Raw genomic sequence first — 27687 nt, forward strand, 5'->3', positions numbered from 1 at the left:
GTCTACTTTTAAAACAGACATATCGCTTTCATTCCTGCCAGGTGTACAATAGAGGATATAACTTGAGGGAACAAAATGACATGGGTCAGCCAGGTGAACATTTTAATTGGGCTCCTAGAGAAGCCTGATACCCATCAAGCTTTATGTTTCTTGGTGACTGATTTCTGTATGTGCTGAGTGACCGCACATTTGGGAACACAATTAACAGGTTTTTATTTGAGGGACAAGAAAGGTCCGTTGAGTACACTTTGAATTTTAGTAGGTCACATAGCGTGGTTCATAGGGCTTCCATCTCATAACCTTGGCAGAAGCGTTTACATGAGCTATCGGGAGAGGTTAGAATGGGAGTTCTTTTCTCGTGGACAAGACAGTAGGGACATAAAGACAGCTCCATTCCAGCAGCCCGGAAAGGCTGCCCGCTCTGCTGGATGACTAGGGACCACTCAGTTGAACCCTGGTGCTGGAGATCCAGGAAAGTTGGCAGGCTTCACTTTACTAGAGTCATAGAACAGACTTTTGGGTTTCCATTCTGCAAAGAAATCCTTTAAAAAGGCAACAGAGAGCACGGACACCATCCTCTACCAGCGACTTCCCTCCTCCATTCTCCTATTTTGCAGTTAACACAAGAGCCACGCCTAGATTTTCTTGGAGGAACTAGACATTCTAAGCATGTCCCTAAGGTAGGAGTTCGGTTTCAAGGTGGAGAATAGGGTGGGCTCCGAGGTCCCGGGGATTCGCACTGCCATGTAACCCTCAGGACTGGCCCCTCCCTGTCCCTGCTCCCTGCACCCCATCCTAGGGAACCAGGTGGTGGGGTGTCATTCAGGCTTCTTTGGACGCATCCTCCCCTCCGCCAAAGCAGGACCCCGCCCTGCCTGGACCACATGAACTCTTAGGGGCAGCCTGAAAGTACCAGCGGTGACGCGGACCCAGGGCAGTTTCTGGAAACGTGACGATCTCGACTCCCCCCTCGCTCGGTCCCCAGGTCCCGAGCTGCAGACTGGTGCCCGCCGGCCTCTGTCCCTGCCTCAGCCCCGCCCTCCTGCCGTCTGAGCTCGGCCTCCTCTCACACCTGATTCCAGCTCGGGTCCCACTCGCGCGCCGTGGAGGGGACAACGTCGAGGTCCCGGCCGAGGTCGGGCACTTGGAGGCAAGGCCGAGGGAGCGCGCGGGGGAGGGTGGGCGGCTCCTCAGCCCGTGGGTGGTTTGCGATTCGGGACGGACAGACTTAAGTCCTGGACCAGCGGGGAGGTGGGAGGGAAGGGGGGTGGGAGGTGGAGCCGCCGGGGAGGGGCGGTGCCGCGGGGAGCGGAGCCCGGCCTCTCGCCCCCACCCCTTTCGGTGCCCGAGTCTAGGCGGTGACACAAAAAGCTCCCGCTCGGAGCCGAGCGCCTGGCGGCGGTGTTCGACTGGGAGCGCGGAGGGCGGCCGGGCAGGTGGGGCGCCTCCCGAGGGTCCGAGCGGGGAGCTGGGGCTGCGGGCGCCGCCGCCGCGCTCCCCGCGCCCGCCCCGCAGCCCTCGGCGCGCGTCTGGCCGAGCGGGCGGCGGGCGCGCCGGGACCCCCCGGCGATGCTGCTGCAGCCGCCGCCGCCGCCGTCGCCGCTTCTGTAGGGAGCGCCGGAACCCGCCGCGGAGAGAGGTCGGTGAGTTTCGGTTTCTCGGCTCTGTCCCTTCTGGGTCGCAGGCGGGAGAGGAGCGCGAAGGGATGTCTGCGCCCCCGCGGCGGCCGCGCCCGGAGCTAGGGAAGCTGGAAAGGGGAGGTGCCGCCTGGTGGGTGGAGGGGGCACCTTTTGGACTGTGGAGGGGGGTGGCGGGGCCGCAGGGGTCGCGGGGAGCGGGGCCCGGGGCGCGGCGAGGCAGCCCCGGGGCGCGCGGGAGGGGGTCCCTGGAGTTGCGTCTCTCGCGAACGCCGGCGGAGCTGCGCCCGCGGCTGGGGCTCGGGAGCGGCGCTGTCGGCGGCTCCGCCGAGTCCTCGGATGCCCTCTGGAGCTCCTGTCCGAGGGAGCCGGTCTCGTGCCCGCGCCGCGCGCGCTCCCCGGGATGGACCCCTGGCAGGGCCTCTGTCGAGCGCTTCCCCCTCCCCCTCCCCGGAAGTTGTCTCTGCGGTCCCCGGGCCCCTCCGGGGAAGAGAGGGCTTAGTGGAGGGCCAGATGTTGGGGGTCTTTTGTGCGCACCCACGCGTCCGGGGCGCTCGCTCCTGGGAGGGCAGCGGCAGCACAAAGCAGTCTGGACTCGTGGGACGCTGCTCCGGAGGCGGCGGTCCCCAGTCCCGCCTCGGCTGGGGGCAGCGCCGCAAGGTTTTGGAGAGAGTAGAGAAATCGGCAAAACAGAGTGACCGGGACTTGATGAGGTGGCGGACAGGGGCGTCGGAAAGAAGGATGCTCGCGGACGCAGCGCTGCTGTGTCTCTCTGGGCGCCCCGCGTTCCCACATAACCGGGTTTGCCTAGGATATTTCGCCTGTGCTCCACGGTGCTATGCTGTGCCTTCTCGTTTTTCTTTCTTTCTGAGGGATTACCGTCGCCAGTGGAGGCTCCACACCCAGAGGATAACTTAGGGGCGGGGGAGACTGCGGAGGAGTCGGGGAGGTGGTGATTTGTCCCGTGGAGACGATTAGGAAGCGTTACGCCCCTCAGCGGCCCGCCAGCCCGCCACACCTCCGCCGCCTTCCTCCACCTCCCCGAGCGCACGCGCTCCGCCACCGCCGCTCTGCCCGGGAGGTCGTTTGGGTTTCTTTGCTGCGCGTATCTAACCCTCACTGCATGTATTTCACTGCAGGCTGAACAAAGCTCGGGCTCAGTTGTGCTGCCTGCTTGTCAGCCTCTTGCCTCCCAAACGCGTACCATTTCCACTTGATGTCATCACGCAGAAGGGGGTGAAAGGGACTCGGTGACAGACTCAGGTAACCACCGATAATCTGGGTAGCCTCCTGGGTGTCTCTGGGTCATTTAGGTCAACGGGCGTTTGCAGGGGGGCTATTTGGGTGGTTTCTGCATCACACCATGCATTCCTATCTGTGTGGAGGAGAAGGGGCTGCTGAAACTCCTGATTCAAAGAAAGAAATTGCAAATGACTTGAAACCTTCCTTTTGAAGAAGTCATTGAGGGCAGGCTGCGTTTGGGGTTGTATAAATTCCACCTGGTTCCCTTTGAGGGGAATTTTGATATAATCCACACATAGGCAGTTGTATCTGAATGTGGGGTTTGGATATGTGTCTGCTTTCTTATCTGTAGTAATACATTTTGGCTTCAGTCTGTAGGTGGGATATCATTTGTCGAAAAGGTATTGGTCAAATGTCCTAATTGTTCACCTTCTTATGAAACACTCTCTCCCCCACTCTCTTTATTGTAATAGTGTTCGCAATATCAAGAGGACGTGCAGAAGTAAGTTACTGGGAGGCGGGAGGGAGGACAGTTGGGGGAGCAGAAAATGGAGCTTCAGCTAAGCTTCCATTTATATAGCCATGAACCATTAGGCCCTCAGTCTGCATTTTATCTTTAGGTGTTGGTTCTTTTCCAAAAACTCTGGCCCATTATTCTTTTCTTTCCAAGGATAGTTCTGTTTTGATGGCAACCTAACCAGGTCTGGGGTTATCTTGATAAAGCTCAGTGAAAGCCTAACCTTCAGATGGATCAGGACACCTGGTGTTGGTGTTGTCTCCTAGAGGGCAGAGTCATGGTGTCCTACACGAGAAGCAGGGAAGAAGAATGTGTATGGACATAGACTCAAGTTTTATTTTGCAGGAAGAAGGGATGGCTGAGGACCAGAGGCCAGTGTGCTGTCTCTTGCACTATAGCAACAGCATGGTATCCGGGGCAGATTCTCCCTTCACCATTTTTTCCCCCAAATCCCTTAAAAAATAAAATTTAAAAACTTTAAAGATTTGTCATTCCCCTTTAGGGTAGTTTTGTTTGGAAACGTGACTTTTAACAAAACATCAGTGATGCTGGCATTTATTCTTCGACTCAGAGCATTCAAGTATCACTAGGAAAAGTAGATCAGTTATCAACCTGTCCCAGCTGAAACAAAGACCAGTGCTTTGGAAAGATCAGCTTTGTAGTGGGGCTAAGGTAGAGGTATTTTGACAAGTGGTTTTTATGTCAGCAATAATGCAGGGTGTGTGCTGTGTTCCTGCAAGAGGGGAAGCCACGTGATGGGATAATAGGGAGTGTAATAATGCAATAGAAACAAAGGGTGTGTGTGTGTGTGTGTGTTTTAAATAGAAAAAATAAATACCTCACTCACAAAATCCCACATGGGAAAACAGCTGCCTGCACATGTAAATGCACGTCCAAGAACAAAGATAGCCGTAGCGCAGGGCTAGCTTTCAATGTGGTTTTCAATTGTGTCTAGTAATAAATCCTAATCAAGTGTTGTATTGATGTTTAATTTGTTCTTTTAGGTGGATGCTCCCCACTCCCAGATGTCGGCAGTAGTGTGTTTTAGTTTTAGTTTGAAGGAGCCCTAGAGGTGATGAGACCGACTTTTTCCGCCAGAGCTGAGTCCTTTCTACAGTGTTCATTTAATTCATTTGGCAGATGTTTATGGAGCACCTGATAGACATTGGGTTCTCTGATAGCTGCCGAGGGGCGGGCTGGGGCGGGGTGTGGAGACACAAAGGCGAACCACCTTCCGAGAGCTTCTGGGGTGATGGAGAAGTGAAGACCTGACTAATTAGGTGCAGTGGACGCTAGAGAGAGAGGAACAAAGAGGGGGTATTGGACTTCTGAGGAGGCAGCTTATGATCATCCCGCCTCTACTTGAATGCCTCTTTCATTAGGGTGCTCACTGCTTCACAAATGTCTGGACCTGTTGTCAGAAGGTGACCTTTTCTTCATAGTCTTTAAACTCCGCTGCTGAATTCCACATGAATGGGTAGATTTCACCGTTGTTGAGAGGTTATTCTGTTTTCATTCCTTATTCTCTCAGAGTTGTTTAGACCTGTCTCTCCTGTTGGCGCCCTCTACATTTCAAGGCATTATTCAGGCCCTGCTGCACTTGAGTTTTGAAATAAATTCTGCTTTTCTGAATTAGAAAACAGATGGGAGGGGGACGTCTGCAGATTTCTCTCTTTTTTAAGCAGTGATGTATCAGCAAGATAGGTTAGGTTATACTGCCGTAACAAATAACCTCCGGGTCTCAGTGGCCCGGTTTCTTTCCTTCCCACACTGTGTGTCCAACACGGTCAGCAGGTGGGCCCTGCTCATCTTAGTCATGCAACGACCCAAATTGGTGGGGGTGTGATCTTGACGTGTGATCAAGGTCACAAGATCACTGCAGCATGGGAGAGGAAGCTCCAGAGGATCTTGCTCCAAAATGACATGATCTGACCCGGAAGTGACTTATGTTGCTTCACCAGACTAGTCCTATGACCCCATTTAACCACAATCTGATATTTCTTGTACTGAAAAAGGGAAAACCGGATATAGGTGAGTAGCACTAATGACCTTGCACAAGTGATGTGGCCTAGTGTGTTCCTATGGGGTCTAGCTTAGCGCATTGAGGGTTATACGAGTATGGATTGAATGAACAAATGATACGTCTCTTAAAGAATCTGGTCCTACTCCAACCTGTTCTTTACTAATATGTTGGTATTATATTTGCTAATATGACCGCATACCGGTCATCAAATAAAAAATGATAATTATTTTCTCTTTTTGCCTGTTTTGAGTAGTTCTTTGTTCTGAAGTGATAGGCCAGGAGATGTTTCCAAGGCTGGTTCTAGGAGGTTCTGTGCTTAGCATTATATAATAGAGAGGTGTTGCTTACACACTTCCTCCCCCTCGCTGTCTGCCTCTTGTCTAAGACTTCCTGAGTTTGTTTGAGCAGCGCAGGGTAGAAAAAGAACAATGGTGGGCCTAGCGTCACCCAGGATGTGGCCTCCCTCAGCCAACACGGCAGATAAGACCTAGAGGGGGCAGGGGATGTGTGGGGTAGTCTGGGGTCATCCTCTTATTGCTTTGATATTAGAAAAAGGAATTTGGACAAGACGTATTTTCTGGTCATAGGGCTAATGGAACACCTGAGAGTTCTGGGACATTCAAACTTTCATCAGCAGCCAGGGTGGCTATGAGGGTGGTAAGTTTTAAAGCCTTCCTTGCTGCACCCTCCCTAAAAATAGTTGGGTTCTGTGGAATAGACGTTGTGAGGGGCTGTGGATTAAGCGGCTGGTGGCTTGTTGAGAGATTTTGCTGTGCAGAGTGCTGGTCACACAAATAATCTTTGTTGTGATAAATGCGTGCATGGATTAGAACGTTTAGCATTTGATATGTACCTTTAGCATAAGTATGGAATTGAACAAAAGAGTATGGCTTCTGGGTCAGTAATCACCTTGTTGAAGTCATTTTTACAGACAGCTCTCCGTAGGCAGGTGATATGGTAAACTGACTGCTAGCTTCTGAGTCAGTGACCAGAGGACCTCAGTGTTGGCCTAAGAGTCCAGAGGCTGCCCCCTAGTCCAGCTTTCCTTGAGTGACAAAGTATTGCACCCGTAGGAGTTCTGAGGTGGAGATGAGCACCTGAGAAACCGGCAGAGAGATCAGATGCAGCCCATCCAAGACCTCCAGGTACTAATTCAGGGCAAGGCGCAGACTGAGAGAGGGAGAAAATAAATTAAGCCCGGAGGGACTGGTCTTGAAATATCTTTGGGAAGCTCCAAAATACATGTCTATATTTTGTTTGGCCTCTGAGTTCCTACCATTTTACTTTCATGGTGAAGTTGGCCTTCTAGGTAGAAGACCCCTGTGGAGGGAACGTGGTTCCTGGCACTGCCGTCGCAATGTTGTGGTCGCAATGTCCTGGAAGCCGGAAGGAAGGAAGGAAGGAATGTGTTGGTTTTCCTGATCCTTCCCTCAGGGCTTTGGGAGCTGCACTGTATGTTCCAGGATAAAACAAGTACTTGTTTTATGGTTAAGGATTTTCTATTTCCAGTTGACTTACTGTCATTGTGAGATTTCAGGAGGGAGGCCTCAAGTAGTGTATATGTGATTTGCATTTCCTTTGGGTAGCGCTTGAGGCCTGGGATTTCCTGGCGGAGGCCTGGGATTTCCTGGTGGAGACCTGATGTGGCTGTGCAGGCCTTGGAGCACATTCCTTGTGGAGTTGTGTGTGGGGGGGTGGGGTGGGGAGGGGGGCGGGCGGGTGTGGTACCTGCGAGCTGCTGGGAGTCAAGGGACTGAGTAGGAAAGGATGCCTTATTCACCACTTGATTTATTAATTCCTGCATGGATGAAACTCATTGCAACATCCTGCTTGGTAAAGGTTATTATTGTAACATCACATGGGCTTCCTGGGGGAGCAGACTTCGTGCAAGGAAGGGATTGATCAAATGCAGATGTACTGCTGGTGGAGAGGAAGTCGTGAGGAAATGGAGTCTCCGAACACAGTGTTCTGTGCTTGTGTTTTCTCTTTCTGCTCCCCCATCCCCGTCTTACTCCTGCCTGTCAAGGAAGTGTAACTTTTCTGCCTCACTTTCCATTAATAAGTCCAGATAATCACACGCAACGTACTCCTCACTGAGGTTCTACAGGAACTGATGAGATTTTGGTAAAAGCTTTGAGAGATTCTGTGGAAATAGATACTGTGGAAATAGGGACCATTATTATTCACATTGGTGTTCCGCTTATTAACAGATTAACTGAGTATCTTTATTTTTTAAATTTTTATTTCTTTTAACATCTTTATTGGAGTATAATTGCTTTCCAATGGTGCGTTAGTGTCTGCTGTATAACAAAGTGAATCAGCTATATGTATACATATATCCCCATATTCCCTCCCTCTTATGTCTCCCTCCCATCCTCCCTATCCCACCCCTCTAGGTGGACACAAAGTACGGAGCAGATCTCCCTGTGCTATGCGGCTGCTTCCCACTAGCTATCTATTTTACATTTGGTAGTGTATATATGTCCATGCCGCTCTCTCACTTCGTCCCAGCTTACCCTTCCCCCTCCCCATGTCCTCAAGTCCATTCTCTACGTCTGCGTCTTTATTCCTGTCTTGCCCCTAGGTTCTTCAGAACCATTTTTTTTTTTTAAGATTCCATATATATGTGTTAGTATGCGGTATTTGTTTTTCTGACTTACTTCACTCTGTATGATAGACTCTAGGTCCATCCACCTCACTACAAATAACTCAATTTCGTTTCTTTTTATGGAGAGTAATATTCCATCGTATATATGTGCCATGTCTTCTTTATCCATTCATCTGTTGATGGACACTTAGGTTGTTTCCATGTCCTGGCTATTGTAAATAGTGAACTGAGCATCTTTAGTGACAGTTCCCACATCTTCCTTGATTTCCATCCCCACTGCCACATCTTAGCTGAGAACCTTATTTCTCTCATTCCTGGCTTTCCCAGCCCCAGCTTCCTGTCCAACTTTGACTTTTGCTCTGCGTGACTTTAAAACACAACATTAGCTGGGATGGTTAGCCCAGTAGTCCCCCAAAATGCTTTGCATGGCCCTGTTTCTTAATCCTGGAATATTCTGTGGCCTACAGTCTCCTTTGCCTCATGATACTCCATCATTAAAGGTGTGACTCAGCTCTTAACTCTCCTAAAAAACTTAACTCCATCATTTTAGCTCATAGCAATCCTTGATGCTTCCACAGTTCTCTGGCAAAATTACCTCTCTCATTTCACTTAACATTCATTCATTCATTCATTCTACAAAGGGCACTTATCATAGATTGTCCTGTATTATCACCTAAGATTGAAGTGTCTTTTTCTTTCTGTTTAATTGCAAAGAATAGAAACCCACTAAAGCTAGTTCATGTAACAGGAGGTGTGTTGACAAGATGTCCCAGGGTGTCTTGTCATCAAGCCACATATCACAAGTCATTGCTCAGCTGGGGGAGAGGGTAAGGCGTACAGTTCTTTCCAAGGGACCTGCAGGCTGGTAGATATAGAGATAAAAACAGCAGGATCTCAGTTCTCTTGCAAGTTCCTTAAAGATGAAGACTGGAGGAGGTTTGACCTTATTTTGTATTCCCTACCACGTTTGTACAAATTAAGGGCTCCATACATACTCAATCATTGATAACACAGAAATGATTTTGACTTACTGTGGTAAGGGAATTATATATGCTTCTGGCCTGTAGAATTGAAGTTAAGAAGAGAGAAAATTATTTTTAAGAGCTTCCCCTACTCGCATTAATAATGAGTAAATGTTGAATCAGATTAGAGTTGCCAGGCTGCAGTGTGCATACCAGTGGTTGGGAGGTGAACATTCTCATAGAGGGTCATCATTCTAACAAAATGAATTGTCACTGGTGGCCTGTTTTTCAACTTGAATTGGGCTGATTCTTCCAAAACAATAACAAAGCAAACAAAAAACCCCTCTTCTTGGTGACATACAGTAAGCAGCATCAGAACTCTACACTCCACCAAGCCAGCCAACAAACTCAAGGAGCAGATTGTGCTGTTTGGGTTTGACATGAGTGGGTGACAGTTTCCCACAACTGGCTACCACCCCTCCCTTCCTAATTAACTTCTGGCCATAAATGCCTTTGGGAGGGACATCTGGTTTACCTCACCTCTTTTGATTTTGGAATAATTCACATGATAGAAAGTCTTCTTTAGCCCTCGGAATGCTCGATCATTATGGATAGTGTTATTATGAAAGAGGAAATGTGTTCAGCTGCTTGGAGAAAATGGCCAGGAATACATTAACATTAAAATAATGTTCTCAGTTTGACGGATAATGAATGGAGCTGAGATAAATGTCTCAAAAACAAAGTATTTGGTGTGATGTTCTTTTGCAGTTGTGTTGCTCTGTAGGTTTGCAGATTGCTTCCTTTCAGGTTAAATGAAATTAAAAGTGGTTGGAGAGCAGGAGGATAGATCTCTACCATGCAGGTAGAGTGCCAGCCGTCCTTAACTGGGGTAAATACCTGTCCATGTATTCCTGCTCCATCACACTAACCCTTCAGAAGCTTCAGGTAGAAGTTCATCTATTCAGCTATGGTGGTGGGTAAAATAGCCTTTGAAACACTGAGCATCAATAACTTAAACCTCATATTAGGTATGCAATTGTATTTGTTACATTTATTCAAATATTGAGTGCCTACTGTTTGCCAGGCACAATTGTGCCCAATTCTAACTAAAATCCCTACCTTGCCTTAGCTTAATGTATGAGCTTAACTCATAATTGATTTGGTTTCTGCCTTTTTTTTTTCTTGCAATGGCAACACTGAAAGTGGAGAGAATAAAGGAAATGTATCTGATACTCTCCTCTCTCAGTTCTTGATGCCTTACTATATATGCTCACCTTACTTGAACCTAATTCAATTGAATGGTTGAAAACATGGAACTTTTGAAGCAAGATGGGTTGGGTTCAAACATGAGCTCTGTCATAATGACCTTGAGTAAATAAGGTCTGACTGAGCCTTGGTTTCTTCCTCTGGAAAATGGAGGTCAATCAACCTCACTGAGTTATTGTGAGTGTGAGATCATTTATATAAAGTGCTTAGTGTGTTGTCCTACACATCGCAAGCCCTGCATGATGGCAGCTATTATTAACGTCCATTTTATGTAGTATTTACCATCCACCAGTCTTGGTGCTGGATTCTGGAAATCTTGGAGTGAATAGTTATGGTCTAAACTGAAGGAGCTCTTAAACTAGCCAAGGAAATACCCACATCCAAATAACTCCAGCCTTCGGCATTTATGTGAAGATTTCTTCTGTATGTCGTGTCATTGGAGTCTTGTCATTGGAAAGTCTCTGTAAAGCTTAAATGGTGTGGCATTTTAAAAGGATAGGCCTTCTCAGGAGGAAGCTGTGAGGTTCTAAGACAGCCCACAGGCAACCCAGGCCTTCCTTAAAGGGCACCAGGCGCCTTTCTCCTATGGCCTCATTTCTCTCAGGCAAGTGAAGTAATGTACCTCCCTTTGCTGAGGTCTGGCTTCTTGGGGGTAGGGTGACCCACTGACTCAGCTTGTCCAGGACTAAGAGGGTACCTGGGTTGAGGGACTTGCCATTTTAAAACCAGAACAGTCCCAGGAAACCCGGGACCAGTTGATCACCCTACTTAGGGGTCCTGTCCTTGTTCTATGATTGTTGTTCGCATCCTGAAGCAGGCTTTGTAGACATTTCACATCGTTAGAGACACAGCCATCGTAAGACAGGAGGCGGGAAAGAATGGGGCAGGATAAGGCTGGAGAAGGCAGTGTGGCTGTCAATCTATATTTGAATCTGCTTTTTGGATGGAATCTTTATTAGTATTACTATTATTTTAAAGAAGAGAGCTCTTTAATAAAGGCACAAAAACTAGACTGTACAATGCAAAATGTAAAGTTAATGGAATCTTTAAAAATTTTTCCCTAGACAGTGGTATTTGCTATGCCTGGTAGGGCTGTTGAATGGAACTTGGTACATAGTAGACATTCAGTAAATATTTGTTGAGGGAAGGCTGGAATCAATTTAATCTTCAGAAATAGCTTTGAGAGCTGGGTTCCAGTTCAGGCTGGATTTGAGCCTGGGCCTTTGATACCTAATTTGAAAGTGTGTAAACCCAGATCTGCTCTTGTTGCGAACAGATTCCTTGCTGTGCTGATATCTGGAGTGTATTTATGTAGGAGCTTAGGCCCTTCCTGACTTGTGTTTTTTTCTTCTCGGTGAAACCACTCGACACCAGCAGATGGGTTGCCTTGTCTTTTGGTTGCAGCTAGGATGCTTCTGGAACATGCCCGTGCTGTAAACGTGACAGTAGTGTGGGCTGTGATGGGGGCGCTTGTGTACACAGTGCTCGGTGCTTTCCTCCCAAAGGTATGGGAGGGATTTCCTGATGCGTCTGTGAATTCTAAGTGGGGGCTGGGAAGGGGACCAGGCCTGGCCCCATCCTGCTGGGTGGAGAGGTCCAGAGCCGGGCTCCCATTTGTCAGCGTTCCCTCTTCCTGAATCTTCGTTATTAACACGGAGGACTGATGGCAACCTATAAGGCTCTTAGATAAGCCACAGATTTTTCTAGTCTTTAGCTGAGGCTTCAAATGGTAATCCTTTGTTTTCTGTTTCTTCCTGAGAAGTGTTAACTGTTTATCTAGGGATGTTAGGACCTGCAACAAATTGCCAGAAACAGTAATTAGTTTGCAGGTTACCAGTTCTCTAAATCTCATGCACAGAGCACCTGAGGGCAATTGCCAGACATTTACATCACCCTTCGCATCACATTCCCATGTCATCATTATGTACGCTGAGAAATCATATTCTTTTTATGTTCCTGATAAGCCAGATTTCTTCATGGTTTCTTACTTCACCTAAGAAGAAGGTAAATAGCTTATCTACGGAAGGGGAATCTTTCGGGTAAACAGAATTCATTTACTAAATTGCCTTTATTTCTATACACAAAATACTAAATATTAGTTCAAAGAGAGTGTTTCTTTGCAGAGTCCATAGTTTTTTTTTTTTTCCAACAGTGGAGTCAGAACTATCAAATTTATTGTGCATACGCCTTGAGTTTATATCAAAATAATAAATAAAGTTTTTGAGAATTGCATCTCAGGGCAGTCGTACTTCCCTACAAGAAGTTCATTGACGTACAAGGAAAAATGTCTTTACTAAGAAGTTAAAAAGAACACGACAGATTTCACTCCAGACTTATTACACCTTTTACTTGTTGAAATCTGTCCATGCACATGACAAACCCTCTCTTTAATGTGCTCCTTAAAATAACATTCTCTTGGGATCAAGTCCAGTCTGCAATGGAAATTGAAGAAGACACTGTCCAGACAATTTAGAATTCCTTGTAAATTAGGAGGGCAGTGATAATCAATTTTGAAGCCTAAGCGTGATTCAGCCTAGTTCTTCTGGTTGGCTTGACTGTTGTTTTATTCCTTGTTCTTGACTTATTGCAAAAGGCATTGCCATTCAATTTTGTTTCCACTTTTCGTAAAGGTGGATGGGAGTTGACTTAGCCTAAGACCCTAGATGTCTCCCCCTCACCATAGGAGGAAGCAGTTCGGAACAGGCTGACTCTTCTCCGGGTTCTGGAGGCTGCTTCCCTCTTTTTAACTTCTCCTTCGCGATTGACTTGTAAAGAAACAAATTTCTTCCTTTTATGAGGCTTTTTAGTGCTAGGTGATTAGTGTCGTTGGATATAATCTATAGTACTTAACAACTAGATACACTTTGTTTAACAACTAGATACACTTTGTTTTCCGGACGCTGATTACAGTGAAAGTAAGAGTTAGAGAGAGAGGCAACAATTTGAGGGAGGAAGCGTGATTATGAGAATGATGGGAGTAAATAATTGTGTCGGAGTATGGTATTTTAAAAATTTTAATTTTAGCTTCAAAATTAAGAACCACCGTTGTTTACATGGTGATGTTGGTTTGTAATTAATAGCATCTGGCCCAAGCAAACTGAAGTCGCTATTAATAATATTCTACAAAACAACATGAAAGTTCATCAGATATTTTCCTTCCCTACTATGTCAGATTCCACAATGTATTTTATGACAACCGAAAGACAATTTTGGGGGGCAGAGGAGATGGCTATGGTACAAAGATAGAGATAGTGTTTATTATATGCTTCAGGTTCAGTGCTAAGAGCTTTAAGCACGTTATCTGGGAGGCAGTAGATCTTGGAAACTTAGGTAACTTCTTTAAGGTCACACACTGAATTTATGCCAGAGCCAGGATATGAACCCGGGCAGTCTGTGCTCACAACTGGAATTAAAGATCAGAAGAAGCAAAAACTTTTCTTTTTTAACCCAACAGGTTCAGTGTTACATAATTTAGGAAGAGATCTGACTTCTGCACTGTCCTGTCTTTGGGGAACAAAGATGGACGCGTTTGGTCAACCATCTGCCTGAATCAGTTTCATGTTGGCTTTGAGGTAGCATGGTTTGAAAGACTCTGTGACAGGTCCTGTTGGGAAATTTGCAGTGAGATTTCCAGCTATTACCTGGGCTTTGCCCTGTGCTAACAAGTTTCTATGAAGCCTGGTGGTGTGAATTGTTTCTCAGAGGGCCACTTGACTGAAAGCCAGTGTGTGTGGCTGGGAGCTTAAGACTTTCATGAATACACTGCTAAAAAATGTTTGAACCAAAAAGAGTTTTTTACTACCCCTCCTCCCCTAGTTCCTATTTCTTCCCCTAAACAAAAAGGGAATAAATCATATCCTTTCATATTGTTATTCCTTTTTACAGTTCCCTTTTCCTGGAACCACCTTTTTCTTCTCCACCGTCCTGCAAAAAAAACCCCACAACATTTCGATGGAAAGCCATGACTATATGCTTTGTTCAAGACGTCTTTCCTATTCCACTTTCCCTATGGCTTCTCCTCCAACTCTCTCAGCCGGAATTAATTGCCCTTCCATTTGTTCCTTTAAATCCCACTTACCCCCATGTCTGATAATTCTACACATGCTTGCCTCCCCTGCTCCACTGTGAGGTCTTTGACTTGTAAGACCTTGTCTTGTTTAGGAGCTTGGAGCTTGGATGAATGAATGGAGGAACGAACAAGCAAATGAATGAACAGACTATCGATACGTGGATTTGTTGGGATTGATTATAGTGTATGGTAGTGGGAAATGGTGGTGGATCTGAGCATTGATGTATGTGCGATTGTGGAGACTGGCTAGATGCTTACCAAAGTCTCGGCAATATTGCTATTTGGGGCTGGTTAATTTTTTGTTGTGGGGAGACTGTCCTGTGCACTGGGGGACGTTTAGGAGCTTCCCTGGACTCTACCCACTAGATGCCAGTTACCCAGCTGTAACAATCAGAGATGTCTCCAGACATTGCCGCCTGCCTCTTTTTTTTTTTTTTTTTTTAAGCAGTGGTATTTTTTTTTTTTTTTTTAATGAGGATCTTGAATCAGATGCGTATGTTTGATTGATTGATTGATTGATTGATTTTGGCTGTGTTGGGTCTTCGTTTCTGTGCGAGGGCTTTCTCCAGTTGTGGCAAGCGGGGGCCACTCTTCATCGCGATGCGCGGGCCTCTCTCGTTGCGGAGCACAGGCTCCAGACGCGCAGGCTCAGCAGTTGTGGCTCACGGGCCCAGCCGCTCTGCGGCATGTGGGATCTTCCCAGGCCAGGGCTCGAACCCGTGTCCCCTGCATTAGCAGGCAGATTCTCAACCACTGCGCCACCAGGGAAGCCCGCCGCCTGCCTCTTGAGAGTCAAAATTGCCCCCAGTTGACAACCACTGTATTGGACTACTTTCCGTATCTAGGTGGAGCCATGAGATGGGTTCTCACGAAAGGATGTGTGTGGAAATGAGAGGCAGTTAAGAGTGGGGGTCCTTTTGCATATCTGCTGTCTTTCTGGTCTGCTGGCCAGCTGCAGGGGGTGCCGGGGAGAACTATGAAGCCCTGGGGTATGATGGAGTCATAGGGTGGAAGGACCCCTGGTCCTGAATGACCGTGTGGAGCAGAGCCTCCCTTACCAAGTTGCATTGAGATGCAACGTGAAGAAATTAAACCACATGCGTTAGGCCAGTGAGATTTGGGGGTATGTATTTTGGCAGTCAGTCTACCTTCCCTAACCTTCCCTGACGCTTGGGAAGAAGGGACTTTGCTGAAGCAACCATGCCAGTATTCCAGGCAGTGAGTAAAATCAGACATTCTAACCACAGCAAAAGAGAGAGTTTATTTGTTTATTTGTTTGTTCTTGTGTAGGTAGCATCAGTCTTATTGCTATAATTCTTTTAATTTCTAAAATTTATCAGAAAATAAGAGGATGATAAATGTGAATTTGCTGCTCCACCACTCTAATAATTCTGACCTGTGACTAACAGGCAGCTCTGAGCTATAAATACTTTTAGTAAAAAGTTAATAAAACGTTGAATGTCCCAGCGGTTCTCATTTCACTGTGTATGAACATGAGTCTGCAATGCAAGTTCAAGTTGAGATACCTGTGGCAATTTATGTTTAATGCGTTTTCATATTTTGGGGGGAAAATGACAGATGTTGATACCCTACAGTCACAGCTGTTCCCCACACCATTAACAAATAAGTCACTCTATATGATGTGATGGGCTTTGAAACGGACTCCTATATGCTTAGTCCAGCTGAATGATGTGGATTAGTGTCCCTTAAAAAGCTGAACCCCAAAGCTTGCTTATCAGACCAAATTCAATGCCTAGTGCTAGATTTCCTTTGCAGCAGTTAATTGGATTTGTGGTTATGTCTACGCAGAGCCACTGTCTGCAACTCATAAGTCAAACGGTTTCATTTGGCGCTCCTCTGGATGACAACAGCGGGGTTGTTTGTGGGAGACAATGGCTGATTGTGGATCAGCCCTTCGTTGGCTGAAAGCTTTGTGTTTGAGTCAGTGGTCTCGATGCCTGCCCCATTTGCACAGCGTTGAGTCCATTGTACAAAGAGCCACCCCCGGTGAATTTTACCTTACCTGTCAATGAAAGACTCCCTGTCAGCAAATAGAACAAATCTGGCCTGAGGATTTTAAGATGGTAAAGTCTCTCTTTCTAGAAAAAATCCTGCTGGCATCTTAACTACCAAATATCTGATTCTTCTGTGTTTTTTTTTTTATCCCCAGATAAAACATTTGCACAAGAATAAGAATAAGAGTAGCTAATATGGATGATACTAATTATGTGCCAGGCTCTAAGTGTTTTGCATACAGTATGTGCGTCATTATCACAATAGTCTTAAGGGGAAGGTACTACTAATATCTCTATTTTGATTTCTCCATTTACAAGAACTTGAGGCACAGAGAGGCTAAATGATTTGCCCAAGATCACAAAATAAGCAATGCCAGAGCTGGGATTAGAACCCAGCCATGAATGGCTCCGGAGTTTATGCTATAAGCCACTGCAGTATGCTGCCTCAGATTTTTCATTCTGTTAAGGAGACTCGCTTTGTCTGAGATATCCTGTATTTTTATGACTTCAACTAACATCTGTATATGATGATTAAAGAGTTCATGATATTATTGCTTTATTTTTGCATGGGTTGAGCATAATTCCCTACTAAGCTGTCAGCTGATGGCCTTGTGTCTTCCATAACTCTCGACACAACGCTACCTTGTAAGAAAGTGCTAATTTAGCACGTTGGTTTGATTATTTTTATATAGAGATACTCCTTTAGGAGGTTACCTCTGTAGGAATAAGAACACATGGACACAAGGAACTCAAGTGCCAGGAGGTGTTGGATGAAGTGGCCTTGGAGTTCAGAGGGGGAAAGATGACTTCCTGCTAGAGGGTTTAGAATGGCTTCATGGAAGAAGTAGCATTTGCCAATTCCCTGGAAAGGTAGGTAGTCATCTGGACATCTGGAGTGGCATTTCTGCAGCAGCAAGGTGGTAAGGGAGGGTGGATCTTGTCCTCTGGACAACAAAAAATGCTTTCTGACTGAAGCCTGGAGCATGTGAGAAGGACTTGTAGGAAAAGGATTAGAATGGTGGGTGGGAGGGGGACTTTGGCACTTATTTTGCAGGAAGCCATTGATGGTGTGGAGGCAGGAAAGATGTGGATGTGAAGCTGTGCTTTCAGAAGCTTAATCTGGCAGCAGTCGGTGTGGATCGGGGCAGGAAAGGACAAAGGTGGGGAGGCCAGTTGGGGTCCAGAGAAGATGTGGGGAAGACTTGGACTCCAGGGGAGGCCACAGGAATGGAAAGTGTGAATGAAAGCAAGAAGCGTTTCCGAGACAAAGTTAGAATTTTGGAGATCGATTGAATGAGAGGTGAGAAGTAAACAGGTTTTCAAGTCTGAGCTACTGGGTGAATAGTGGTAACAAATATAAAATTGTGGAGGAAGGACCAGATTTGGGAGAAATCAAGAGTTCACTTTGGAAATGCATTTAGTAGCGAGGTCAGAGCTCTTCTTTTGAGAGTAATGCACATCCAGATGGTCATTATGGGTCTTGAGTTTTGAACCGTGTTGCCCAGTGTGAGAGAGAACCTCTCGAGGGCTGGCTGTGAAAGGACATAGGTGAAAAGAATGGTAGGAACAAAGAAAAAAATTATCTGGAGCAGTGGAGACCTGCACGTATCGAAAACTAAAAGTGGTATGTGACTTCACGTTACCGTGTAGCTTGATTTCTATTTATTGCTCCTAAATTGGTTATGATTTCTGCTAGATTTGAAATGTTTTACGGACCATGCATGAGAAGTGCTCCCTATGAGACCCTGCCTGGAATATTGGGAACCTGGCTGGAAGACCCTCTCCTCATCTGAGCCGGTTCACTCACCAGCCCCTAGATGTGCTTGGGACCGGCCAGCCTGCCCCCTCTTCCTCTGCCCTTCTGTTCAAATCCTAACTCTTCCTTTAATTCCCTGCTCAGACCCCATCACTGAATCCCCGATAATCGCAGCTGAAAATGGCCTTTGCTGCCTCCTCTGTCTCGCAGACCTTAATGTAGGTCCTGGGGACAGCCAGCTGCTGACCAAGGGCAGATCAGGGCTGAGGGCTGAGCCCACCTATTCATCTTTGCATTCCAGGGACCTAGCTTATTATTTTTCTCACCAGTAAATGTTAGTGTGAACTGTTACGTCTCTAACTAGTTTTTAATCTCCTTGAGGACTGCAGAGATCTAATGCTTTTTTGTATTTCCCACACTCTTTTGGATATGGTATCTTGGTGGTACTGGTTGATTAAGGGCTGTAACATCAGAAAGTTTCCTTTCCTCGTTGGGGCCACTGCATCTTGACAGCTAAATCTTGTATCTGTAATCAGAAGTGTCATGTTAGTTACCACCTTTGACTTCGTTTATATTTGTCTACTATTCAAAAGACGTATTGACTATCTTGATTGATTCTTTTCTTAATGTGGTGTTAAGCAGTGGCTGCAAGGAGATAGTGTTAGGGCACATTGCCATGTAGTTTTGCCTTTGGTTTTAAGGTAAGATGTTGGGTTAGGTTTTCAGGAACCAAAATATACTCAGAGCCCAAATGGGTAAAAACAGTAGTAGAAGCCTGAAATTAGTGTTTATGTTTCTAAAATTAACTTAATCAGACAAAATTCATTGAGTAATGTATGAAAAATGGTTGTGAGTAAACAGAATGAAACTGTGCTTATTAAGGTAGATTAGGAAAATACTTTGGGGAGTAAAGCAGCTTTAATTTTCCTTTCTTGATGTTTGTTTACCAATACAATCTCAGCTAGAATCTGCTGTCCTGGGCTCTGGCCTGTTCCATTTTCTCAGAAAACAAGTCCACTTTCTCTGGGTTATGGAAAAAGAGCTTTTCCTCCTTCAGAGAATTTTAGGTGGGCTGACGTTCATAACTAACTTTTGAGTAATGAGAGTTTAGTACGTTGGCAGAAAAAAAGCAAGTGGTGGTGTTAGCCGCAGTGCTGTAAGAGGTAAGGCCTGCCAGTTTTTAAGTACGGAGATTGCAAAATTGGGGTAAAATTTTAAGTATTAAATATCTTTAAATTGGACTCACAATTTTATAAGTGAAAAAAAATTGCTAATATGTACTTGGCAGTCACTAAATCCAAAGCATCTTGTAAAACTCTACATAGTCACCCAATGTAATTCTTAAAATAATTTAGAAGTAGGTTTTTGTCCCCATTTTTTGGATGACCAAACTGAGGCATGGAGAGGTTTAGCAGCTTGCTCGAGATTATGCTGTCAAGTGGCAGAACCAGGATAGAAACTCAGTAGTAGCATTGGTACATCAGTTCATTGTAATACAGTGATCTTTCAAAACTTTGCAGTATTGAAAAGTACCGATAAAAAGTAATTGCTATCAGAAACAAAATATACTGACAATAAGCATCTTCAATGAACATAATATTAAAAATTAAATGCTAAAAATTTTAGAGTTTTAGTTTCAGTCACTCTGTGCTCTGGTCACAATAGAGTTGTAATTTATCTTATTGTGGCTATTTTGTTTCTATACCAGAAATTCATCCGGAGATTATAGTGCAAAGAGTAGCTGCTGAAATTATGTGGAAGTAGAGAATAGTGAGGTTATTTTGAGGGAAGTCCACTTTAGTAGAATAGCCAATGCTTTTCGAATGTAGGACAAGCCAGAGAGGAAGGGGGCATAATTATGGATTTGTAATATATATTGGAAATGGGTGAGTTTTCAGGAATGTTTTGGAGATCAAAAACCAGACCGCCCAGAGTTCATTCAGAGTTTTTAACCAGATAGTATCAAGGTCATTAGCAATATTTTTTGGCTCTGGTATTAAGTTTTTTTAATAAACATTGTTCATCTCTAGCCTGTTCTATGAACTCCCCGTTCTGAATGTTGGGAGTAACCAACATCAGGTTTGCTGCCCTCTTGACCGCAGGATCCTTTTCTGGAACCTCCCTCATGAGAAGTTTTACCTTTTGCCATGAACACTTCCCTGTGTCAGGAGCTTACCACCTCCCGAGTAAATTTGTTCCCATTTTATAGTCGGGAAAACCTGAGACTAAATGAGGTGAATTGGTAGACCGAGGTCTCTGCAGTTCAGAGGTAGGGCTTGAATCAGCCCTGAGAGAACATAACCTGTTCAACCCCAGTCGTGCTCCAGGAATCACTCAATGCGCACCCCAGCCGTCCAGCCTTTCCTTCTGATGGAGCGCCATCAGCATACCACAGGACCCGCTAATGCACTTTCACTCTGCTGGCCTGCAGTGTCCTTGGCTTTACCATTAGAGATTCATTCCTTGTGGTGTGGAGAAGACAGCATGAACTGTGGTTACTCAGTGGACTGAGGGCTGAATCCCTCCTCTGCTACTTATGTATTAGCCTTGTGATCCTGAGCAAATCACTCTGTGTCCTCATTTAAGATGAGGCCAGCCGTACCTGTCTCGAAGGGTCACTTCTGTGAATGTTAATCCTGATAACTGATGTGCATGGAGCCCTCGCAAGGTGCCGGGTGCTGTTTTCAGTGTTATATATATGTCACCTCACTAATTCTCAGAACGATAGTCTGAGGTAGGAATCAGAGGCAGGCCCAGATAAGTTAAATGATGTATCTGAGAGCTGGAGCTGGTACATAGACAATCAGTATAAATTAGTTCTTTTTGCTGTTCCTTTTGGGTTTTATATCCATGAGTCCTTTGCTAAAATGTGAGTGCCCTTGGGTAGGATAACACATTCACCTCCATAAGGGTATAGTAGCTAATCCCTGTGAATCAGGTTTCTTTTAACCCCTCTGAGAAGCAGGTGCAGGTCCGATGGAGGGAAGGTGAAAAAGAGGACCACAAGCTGTAACGTGATCTGGGCAGGTAGGCTAAGACTTGAGGATGGTGTGGTGGGAGGGCCCCCAGGAGTGTTGGGAAGAGTAAGGTGAGCATCACAGTGAGGCAGGAGGCACGGATACGGATACGGATACGGAAAGGCAGTGGGCGCTCAATTTAAACTGGACCTTTTTGCCTCGGATGGAGGTGGTCCCTTACTTTGGCTTCACTTTTCTCTTTCTTGGATCTGAAGAAGTGAGGTCTACAAACATGCTGATAGGAAGATAGGTCTTTGACCCTTTTCTTTCTTGGTTAACCTTAAAAGAACTCTTCTTTCCACATCATTAAAAGAAGGGAGAGAAAGAAGAGTGACGTCCTGAAGCAGAACCTTCAGGGAGTGGGGTTTGGGGTCTGCTTGGTCAAGACACAAATATGGGACAGGACTCTGGGGTGATGGAGCCAGCAGGGATGTGAAGTCTTTTCTCGAGGGACCACGCCAGCTGTGAAGAACCAGGGGTGAAGGGTCAGCCGGGGTTGGGGAGGGACCCTTTCTTCCTTGGGTAGAAGAAACCAGAGCAGATGAGAGCACTTGGTAGACACAAGCTCTGTGGGAGACAAGGAGATGCATGACATGAGGATTTTTTAAAAATACCGTTGCTTGTGCATATTTGCAATAATAAATCCCATCCTCAGACACTGTGATAAGTAAAGCTTGTTTGGAGTACACAGGCCACATCATGGCTGCAGTGAAATTTGGCCACTGAAGGCTTCCTGCTGTGCTTTCTACACCTACCCACCCCCCGCAACTCCAGCCTCCTTATAATCCTAAAAGCAGGGTATTAGTGTTAGATACGGGTCCAGTAAAATAATATTTCTATATTTTCAATTATTTCTTTCCAAGAGAGGGGGAGGTTTGGGAGAAATGGAAGGATGTGATAGGACAACATATATGGCGATGCCTAACTTGAGTTGGTAGACTTGCCCATCTTTTCCCTCATGGGTTGAATTCAGAATGAAAGAGCTCAGCGTGTAAGTCTATATCAGAAAATACAAATGCTTATCGTGAATCCTAATTACACGGTTACTGTCGTGGCTTCCTGTCCAAAGGTACCTCTGCTTTCTTATTTTGTCTTTATATCATTGTTCCTTGTATTGTTAGCTGTTCAAATTTGAGGATAGATATTTCCCATTTCTATGGATTTCAGTAATTAGAATTTTGTGGTGATTGAAATAGTTAAGATTGGAGTTACTTTAGCTAGTCCTACTTACAAAGAAATGGAGAACGTAGGATATTCCCAGAACAAACGAGATTACCAAGATGTGAGAATGTTCTAAAAATCTTTTCTAAGAACCTCAAATGCTTATGAAAGATCTACATTCTTATGAACAATGAATGCTTTTTAGTTTTTGTATTTAATCATTAAAGTGGGAACCCTAAGAAACTCAAGAATAGGCAATTCTTTATCAATTTGCTTTTAAGTCACTTGCGAAGAATCCTGTGTGTCCTTGACCTTTTCATGCAGCTGCCTTTGCAATGCCTGGTCCTGACTTTCCCGCACACTTTTCTACTCTGCGTCTTTTCTCCACAGAGCTACACAGCAAAATATTGATGTATGCTTCTCATTCATTTAGTGGACGACTTTGAAGTTGCTTCTAAAGCCCATACTTATCCTTGTGCCCTGAGGCGGCCTTTCTGGATGCCCAGGGCAGTGAGTGCCCTGCAGTCAGCTAAGGGTGACTAGGCTGGACTTCCCTCCGCCCTGTGGTCTCCAAGCTGACACTGAGCAGGCGTGGCTGCTCTTGGGACATTGAATAAACTGGGAAGAAAAGAGAAACATTGGAAACTATTTTAAAAATGCTTTTCCTTGGGAGAAACACCCCTGAACGTGGCGCAGATAAGGTGCCAGAAGCTGATAGCAACACTTGAAGGCCTGTGCTGGCTGCGAAGGAAATGGAGCGAAAGGGAAGCCCAGCTTCATGCGTTACCACGAACGAGGTTTTGTGAAGGAGGCACAGGGCATCCAGATTGTCCCCCAGGGGCTCATTAAGTTCTAAGAAGGGGAGTGAAATTGGTTTAATGTATTGTTTGTTTTAGCTAGCATATCAGTTGAAGTTGTATTTTTATGTGCATGTTGTGTGTTTTCACAGTACTGTGGGCTTCCTCGGAGAAACTGCGTGCCCTGGACATTGGTAACCATTCTAAGGGATTTAGGAACATTACTTTATATTTTAAGTGATTACCGCGAGTTACGGTTGTTATTTTTGCTTTGCATGCTGCACTGTCAATGGCATCTGGGTTTATTTGATGCCAAGTTCATGGTCAGGAATAGAGGCCTGAATGGTTCAGACTGGTGCTACAGGGAGTCCAGCCTTGTTTACATTGGTTCACCTTGTGGTAGGGTCCACGGAAGAGATGTACGGAATAGGTACCCTCCCTTCTTAAAATTAAAAACAACAACAACAACAAAACCCCCTTCTTCCAAATATCTCTTTGCTCTCCCTCCTGCTGCCAGGAAACAACAATAAAAACCAGGCGGAGTTGTGGATTCAGTTTGTCATCTCTTTGCTTTTGTAACGCATGGGTGACTCTTGAGTTCCCACCTGAAGATTATCTCTTGCCGATTTAAAATCCAAAACAGGGTTGCTTCATAAACCCTTGAGCTAGCGAGCAGATAGCTGGGTGTGTTTGCCATCACGAGGTTGCCATGTTTGAATGCTTGGTGGAAAAAAATGCCCTGACAGGCAGAGCTTTTAAAAAGGGCACATAAACCCTTCCCATCTCCTCCTCCCTACTCTTAAGGCTCCTGAGTCAATTTGGGGCAAGCCCCTAAGTCTGTTGTTTGGTTTTGCTTTTGCTTTGAAGACATTTGTCATAGCACATTCATTAGTTCCAAAGCTTTGAGGACCAGCTCACTGCGGCCCTGCTGTGGACACGCAGGGGCTGGTTGTGGAAGAGCCAGAGCTGTCTCCTTGGAGAAGGTCACGGACTCGGGGGAGACACACGTGTGTCCCCAATGTCAATAGAAATAGTGAATGGTTGACGAAGGGGATGAATGTGGCACTGCAGGGGCATAAAGGGGGGTTGCGGGAGCCCTCCTGGGACGAGAGGCGGAGGGAACAGCACGTGCATAGTTTGGAAAAGCCAGAGTTGGGGGAAGATGGAGAAGAGGGTGTGGGTCGGATGAGGCAGGAAATGTAACCAAATCACCAAAGGATCTTTAGACCTTAGTGAGCATGTGGGCCCCACTCCCTTGGTCATAAGGAGTAAGTAGAATATTCGAAGTTGTGGGAGGCGTGCTCAGATGGTTCAAAGGATGGGAAATTGGGCAGAAAGTGTGGGTGTGAATCCTGGATCTGCCATGTTCTTGCTCTGTAACCTGGGCAAGTGTGTTGAGTGTCTTTGCTGCCGTCTCTTGCCCGGCAGTATTGGGACCATGAGGGCACCTTCCCCGAATTGTCCCAAGGGTTAAGCCATCATCATATTAAAGCCCTGGCATGGGGTAGTGCTCCTGAGGGCTGCCAGGGACCTGACTTGCCATTTAGGACCAGTACACAGGGTGGTGGGAGTGAGGGGGAGATTGGAGATGGGGATGGACCTGGTTGGCAGGGTTTTTGTGGTAGTCTGGACAGCAGTTCCCAGTGAGGTGTGCCCTGTGGGACCTTGGTCCTCTGAGCGCCTTTGGAAGTTGGGGCCACATGGTCAGGAATATCCCTGCTTCTCCACCCTGGTCTAAGGTGTGGACCCAGGCAGTGGTTGTAGGAACAGACCTGAGAGAAATTTTAGGAGGCAGCATAACCTGGGCTTGATGAAACTTTGGAAACATTATATTATCTTGTCTTTTGGACCACAGGGTTTACTCTAGTTCCCAGTCGTTCCAACAGGGAGATATGTAATTGAATCTCAGCTGGCTAGCTCTCCTTGCAAACTAAAAGAAAATTGCCGTTTTTAGAGTTTTATGCAGGTTTCTTTTGGGGGGATGTGGACAGATATCACGGAGATATTTGCCTTCAATTTAAAATGAGTTGCCCTGGAAATCCATTGCACTGTACGTTGAGAAAACTCTTTTCTGAGGCACAGAAGTATTAGTCCATTCTGAACCTCTCTGAGGCAATAGAGACACTAAGTACTAAATGCCACAATGAAATGGAGGCTGCTAGCAGGGGATTATCTAGGACTTGGGTTGAGACAGTTTGCAAAACAATTCAGCAAAGTCTATAAAGGCAGTGGGGGAAAATAGTATTGCTTTTTTGTGCTGCCAACCGGGTTTGTCACATGGATTAGTAATTTAGATAGGAACAGCCGTGAATCACTGCTTAGAGTTTAGCGTTTAATTTTATCCTGGAAGTAATTTCCCTTTCAAATTCTGGAGCTGTAGTTATCATTAATGAATTAAACATTATGAAACCCAGAGAACTACTAATTCATTTTGAAATAAGTAGACATTTAAATCTGAAAAAGAAACCTTAAACTTCTTTCAGTGGTGTTTAATATTTTCAAGCTGACAAAAATGTGGAACGGCATTTCGCGGAGGTAATTTCCCAGAGTGGTGAGCGGTAGGTCCTGGGGTCTGTGCGCCTGACATCTTGGCTGCAGCTTTGGGGGTGTGACAGTCAAGACGTCTCAGTGACCGATGACTGGATGTTTTCCAGGGGGGAAAGATGAAAATATATGGAAAAGGCAGCTGACTGCAGTCAGAGCTCTCCACCCAAGCTCTCATCCCCAGTGTTTTGCGGCTTAACCCTTTCAGTCCTATCCTTTCCTGGGACGCCTGCCACCCAGCTCTGTCCCTGCCTTCCTTCCCCTTATCCAGTGTTGCTTTGGGAAAAGGTCCATTCAGTCATCAGAGGTTGTTGCACGTGAGTCTGTGGAGTTCCAGCCTCTCAAACGCTCTCTGAGGTCCAGCTTGTGCGGGGTGATGGCTGTGAAAGTTCCCTGTGGCTACGCGGGAGTGCGTGGAGATTTGGAAGCACCGAATGAGACAGAACGCCAAAGGCCAGAATCCTTACATTTTCAAGCCTGGAAAATGTGTTTGGGGTTTTCCCTCAAAGACACTTTAAAAAATGGTCAGCGACTCAGTGGATTGTGTCCAAAGCAATATTACCTGAACAACGACTGAAAAAGGTAAAGGGACTGCTTTTCACGGCCAACAGATTTGATTTGTTTTGGACGTGGAAGGCTTCTAGAACTTTTCTTGAACTCATCTTTTTTTTTTTTTTAGACACGATTTAGGGCTGTTTTTTACTCCCCACCTCCTACTTCCACTACACCTTTTTTGAAAAGGTCTTTTGCTTTGTCAGCTGATGTTCTTTTCAGGATGGTCCTCTCATCTGTGATCTCGTGTGAGCCTCAGTTTCCTTGTGTGTAAAAATGGGGGTGATAATACTTTCCCTCCTTCCCTGTAGCAAAAATGGTTGTGAAGATGACATGAGATCATGGCTATGAAAACACCTATTAGTACCTTTCTGTAAGCACGTGAGGCAGAGAGGGACTCCGGGGCTCAGGATGCAGGAGGGAGTACTTTGTATGTAAACAGGGAGGAAAAAAGCTTCAGTTTCTGCTGTTCCCACCCCCAGCCCGTTCCTTCCCCTACTTAGGACCTGAATTAGATGGTCTAGTTTCGTAGGGGAAGGAAGGTTCCTTCTAGGGACTCCGGGCCTTGTCTATCTTCCTCCAGTTCCACCAGGCAGGCGGCCACGCTGTGAAAGATGTTCCTAATCACAAATATGTACAGATCTTCCTTGGCTTACGATGGGGTTATGTCCCAATCAACCCATCGTAAGTTGAAAATGTGTTAAGTCAGAAATGCATTTAATACACCCAACCTACCAAACATCATAGGTTCGCCTCGCCTACCTTAAACGAGCTCAGAACACTTCCATTAGCCCACAGCTGGGCAAAACCATCGAACACAAAGCCTATTGTGTTGACTATCTAATGTAACTTATTGATTACTGTACTGAAAGTGAAAAACAGAATGATCATCTGGGTACAGAATGGTTGTGAGTGTATGGTTTTTACTCTGGGGATCGCGTGCTGATGGGGAGCTGTGCTCACTGCCACTGCCCAGCATCACAAGAGAGGATTGTACTGAAAATTGCTAGCCCCGAAAAAGATCAAAATTCGAAGTACAGTTTCTACTGAATGCATATTACTTTCACACCACTGTAAAGTCGAAAAATTCTATATCGAACCATCCTAAGCTGGGGACCGTCTGTATTTTCTCTTTCCTATTTGATGCTGCTTCTCAATCAAGAGGTTTTTGTGATTCCTCAGTTGTTCATTTCCCCCTTGTGTTAATTTCCTAGGGCTACTGTAACAGAGTCGCACAAACTGGGCGGCTTAAAACAAGAGAATCTTGTTCTCTCACATTTCTGGAGGCTGGAAGTCCACATTGGAGGTGTCGGCAGGGCCATGGTCCATCTGAAACCTGTAGGAGAGGATCCTTCTTTGCCTCTTCCAGCTTCTGGTGTTGCTGGCAACCCGTGGCTCGTAGATGCATCATTAATCTCTGCCTCTGTCATCACATGGCCTTCTCTCCTCATGTGTCTCTTCTCTTCTTAAATTTTATTTATTTATTTATTTTTGGGCTGCGTTGGGTCTTCGTTTCTGCGC

General features: G+C 45.8%; 1 protein-coding gene across 5 annotated transcripts in view; it reads left to right on the plus strand.

Moving 5' to 3' along the window:
- The first annotated feature begins 1349 nt into the window (after positions 1-1349).
- RNF152 (ring finger protein 152) overlaps positions 1350-27687 on the plus strand; it is an 80709-nt gene continuing 54371 nt past the window's right edge. Inside the window, exons 1-3 of one of the 5 annotated variants that reach the window (XM_057526908.1) lie at positions 1350-1643; positions 2777-2900; positions 3353-3381. The gene's annotated coding sequence lies outside the window, so the exon portion shown is untranslated. The remainder of the gene's footprint in view (positions 1644-2776; positions 2901-3352; positions 3382-27687) is intronic. The other 4 variants (XM_057526904.1, XM_057526906.1, XM_057526905.1 and 1 more) reach the window with 4 other exon arrangements.

The sequence above is a fragment of the Balaenoptera acutorostrata genome, chromosome 13 (genome assembly GCF_949987535.1).
Source record: "Balaenoptera acutorostrata chromosome 13, mBalAcu1.1, whole genome shotgun sequence".
In the NCBI taxonomy this organism is placed as follows: Eukaryota; Metazoa; Chordata; class Mammalia; order Artiodactyla; family Balaenopteridae; genus Balaenoptera; species Balaenoptera acutorostrata.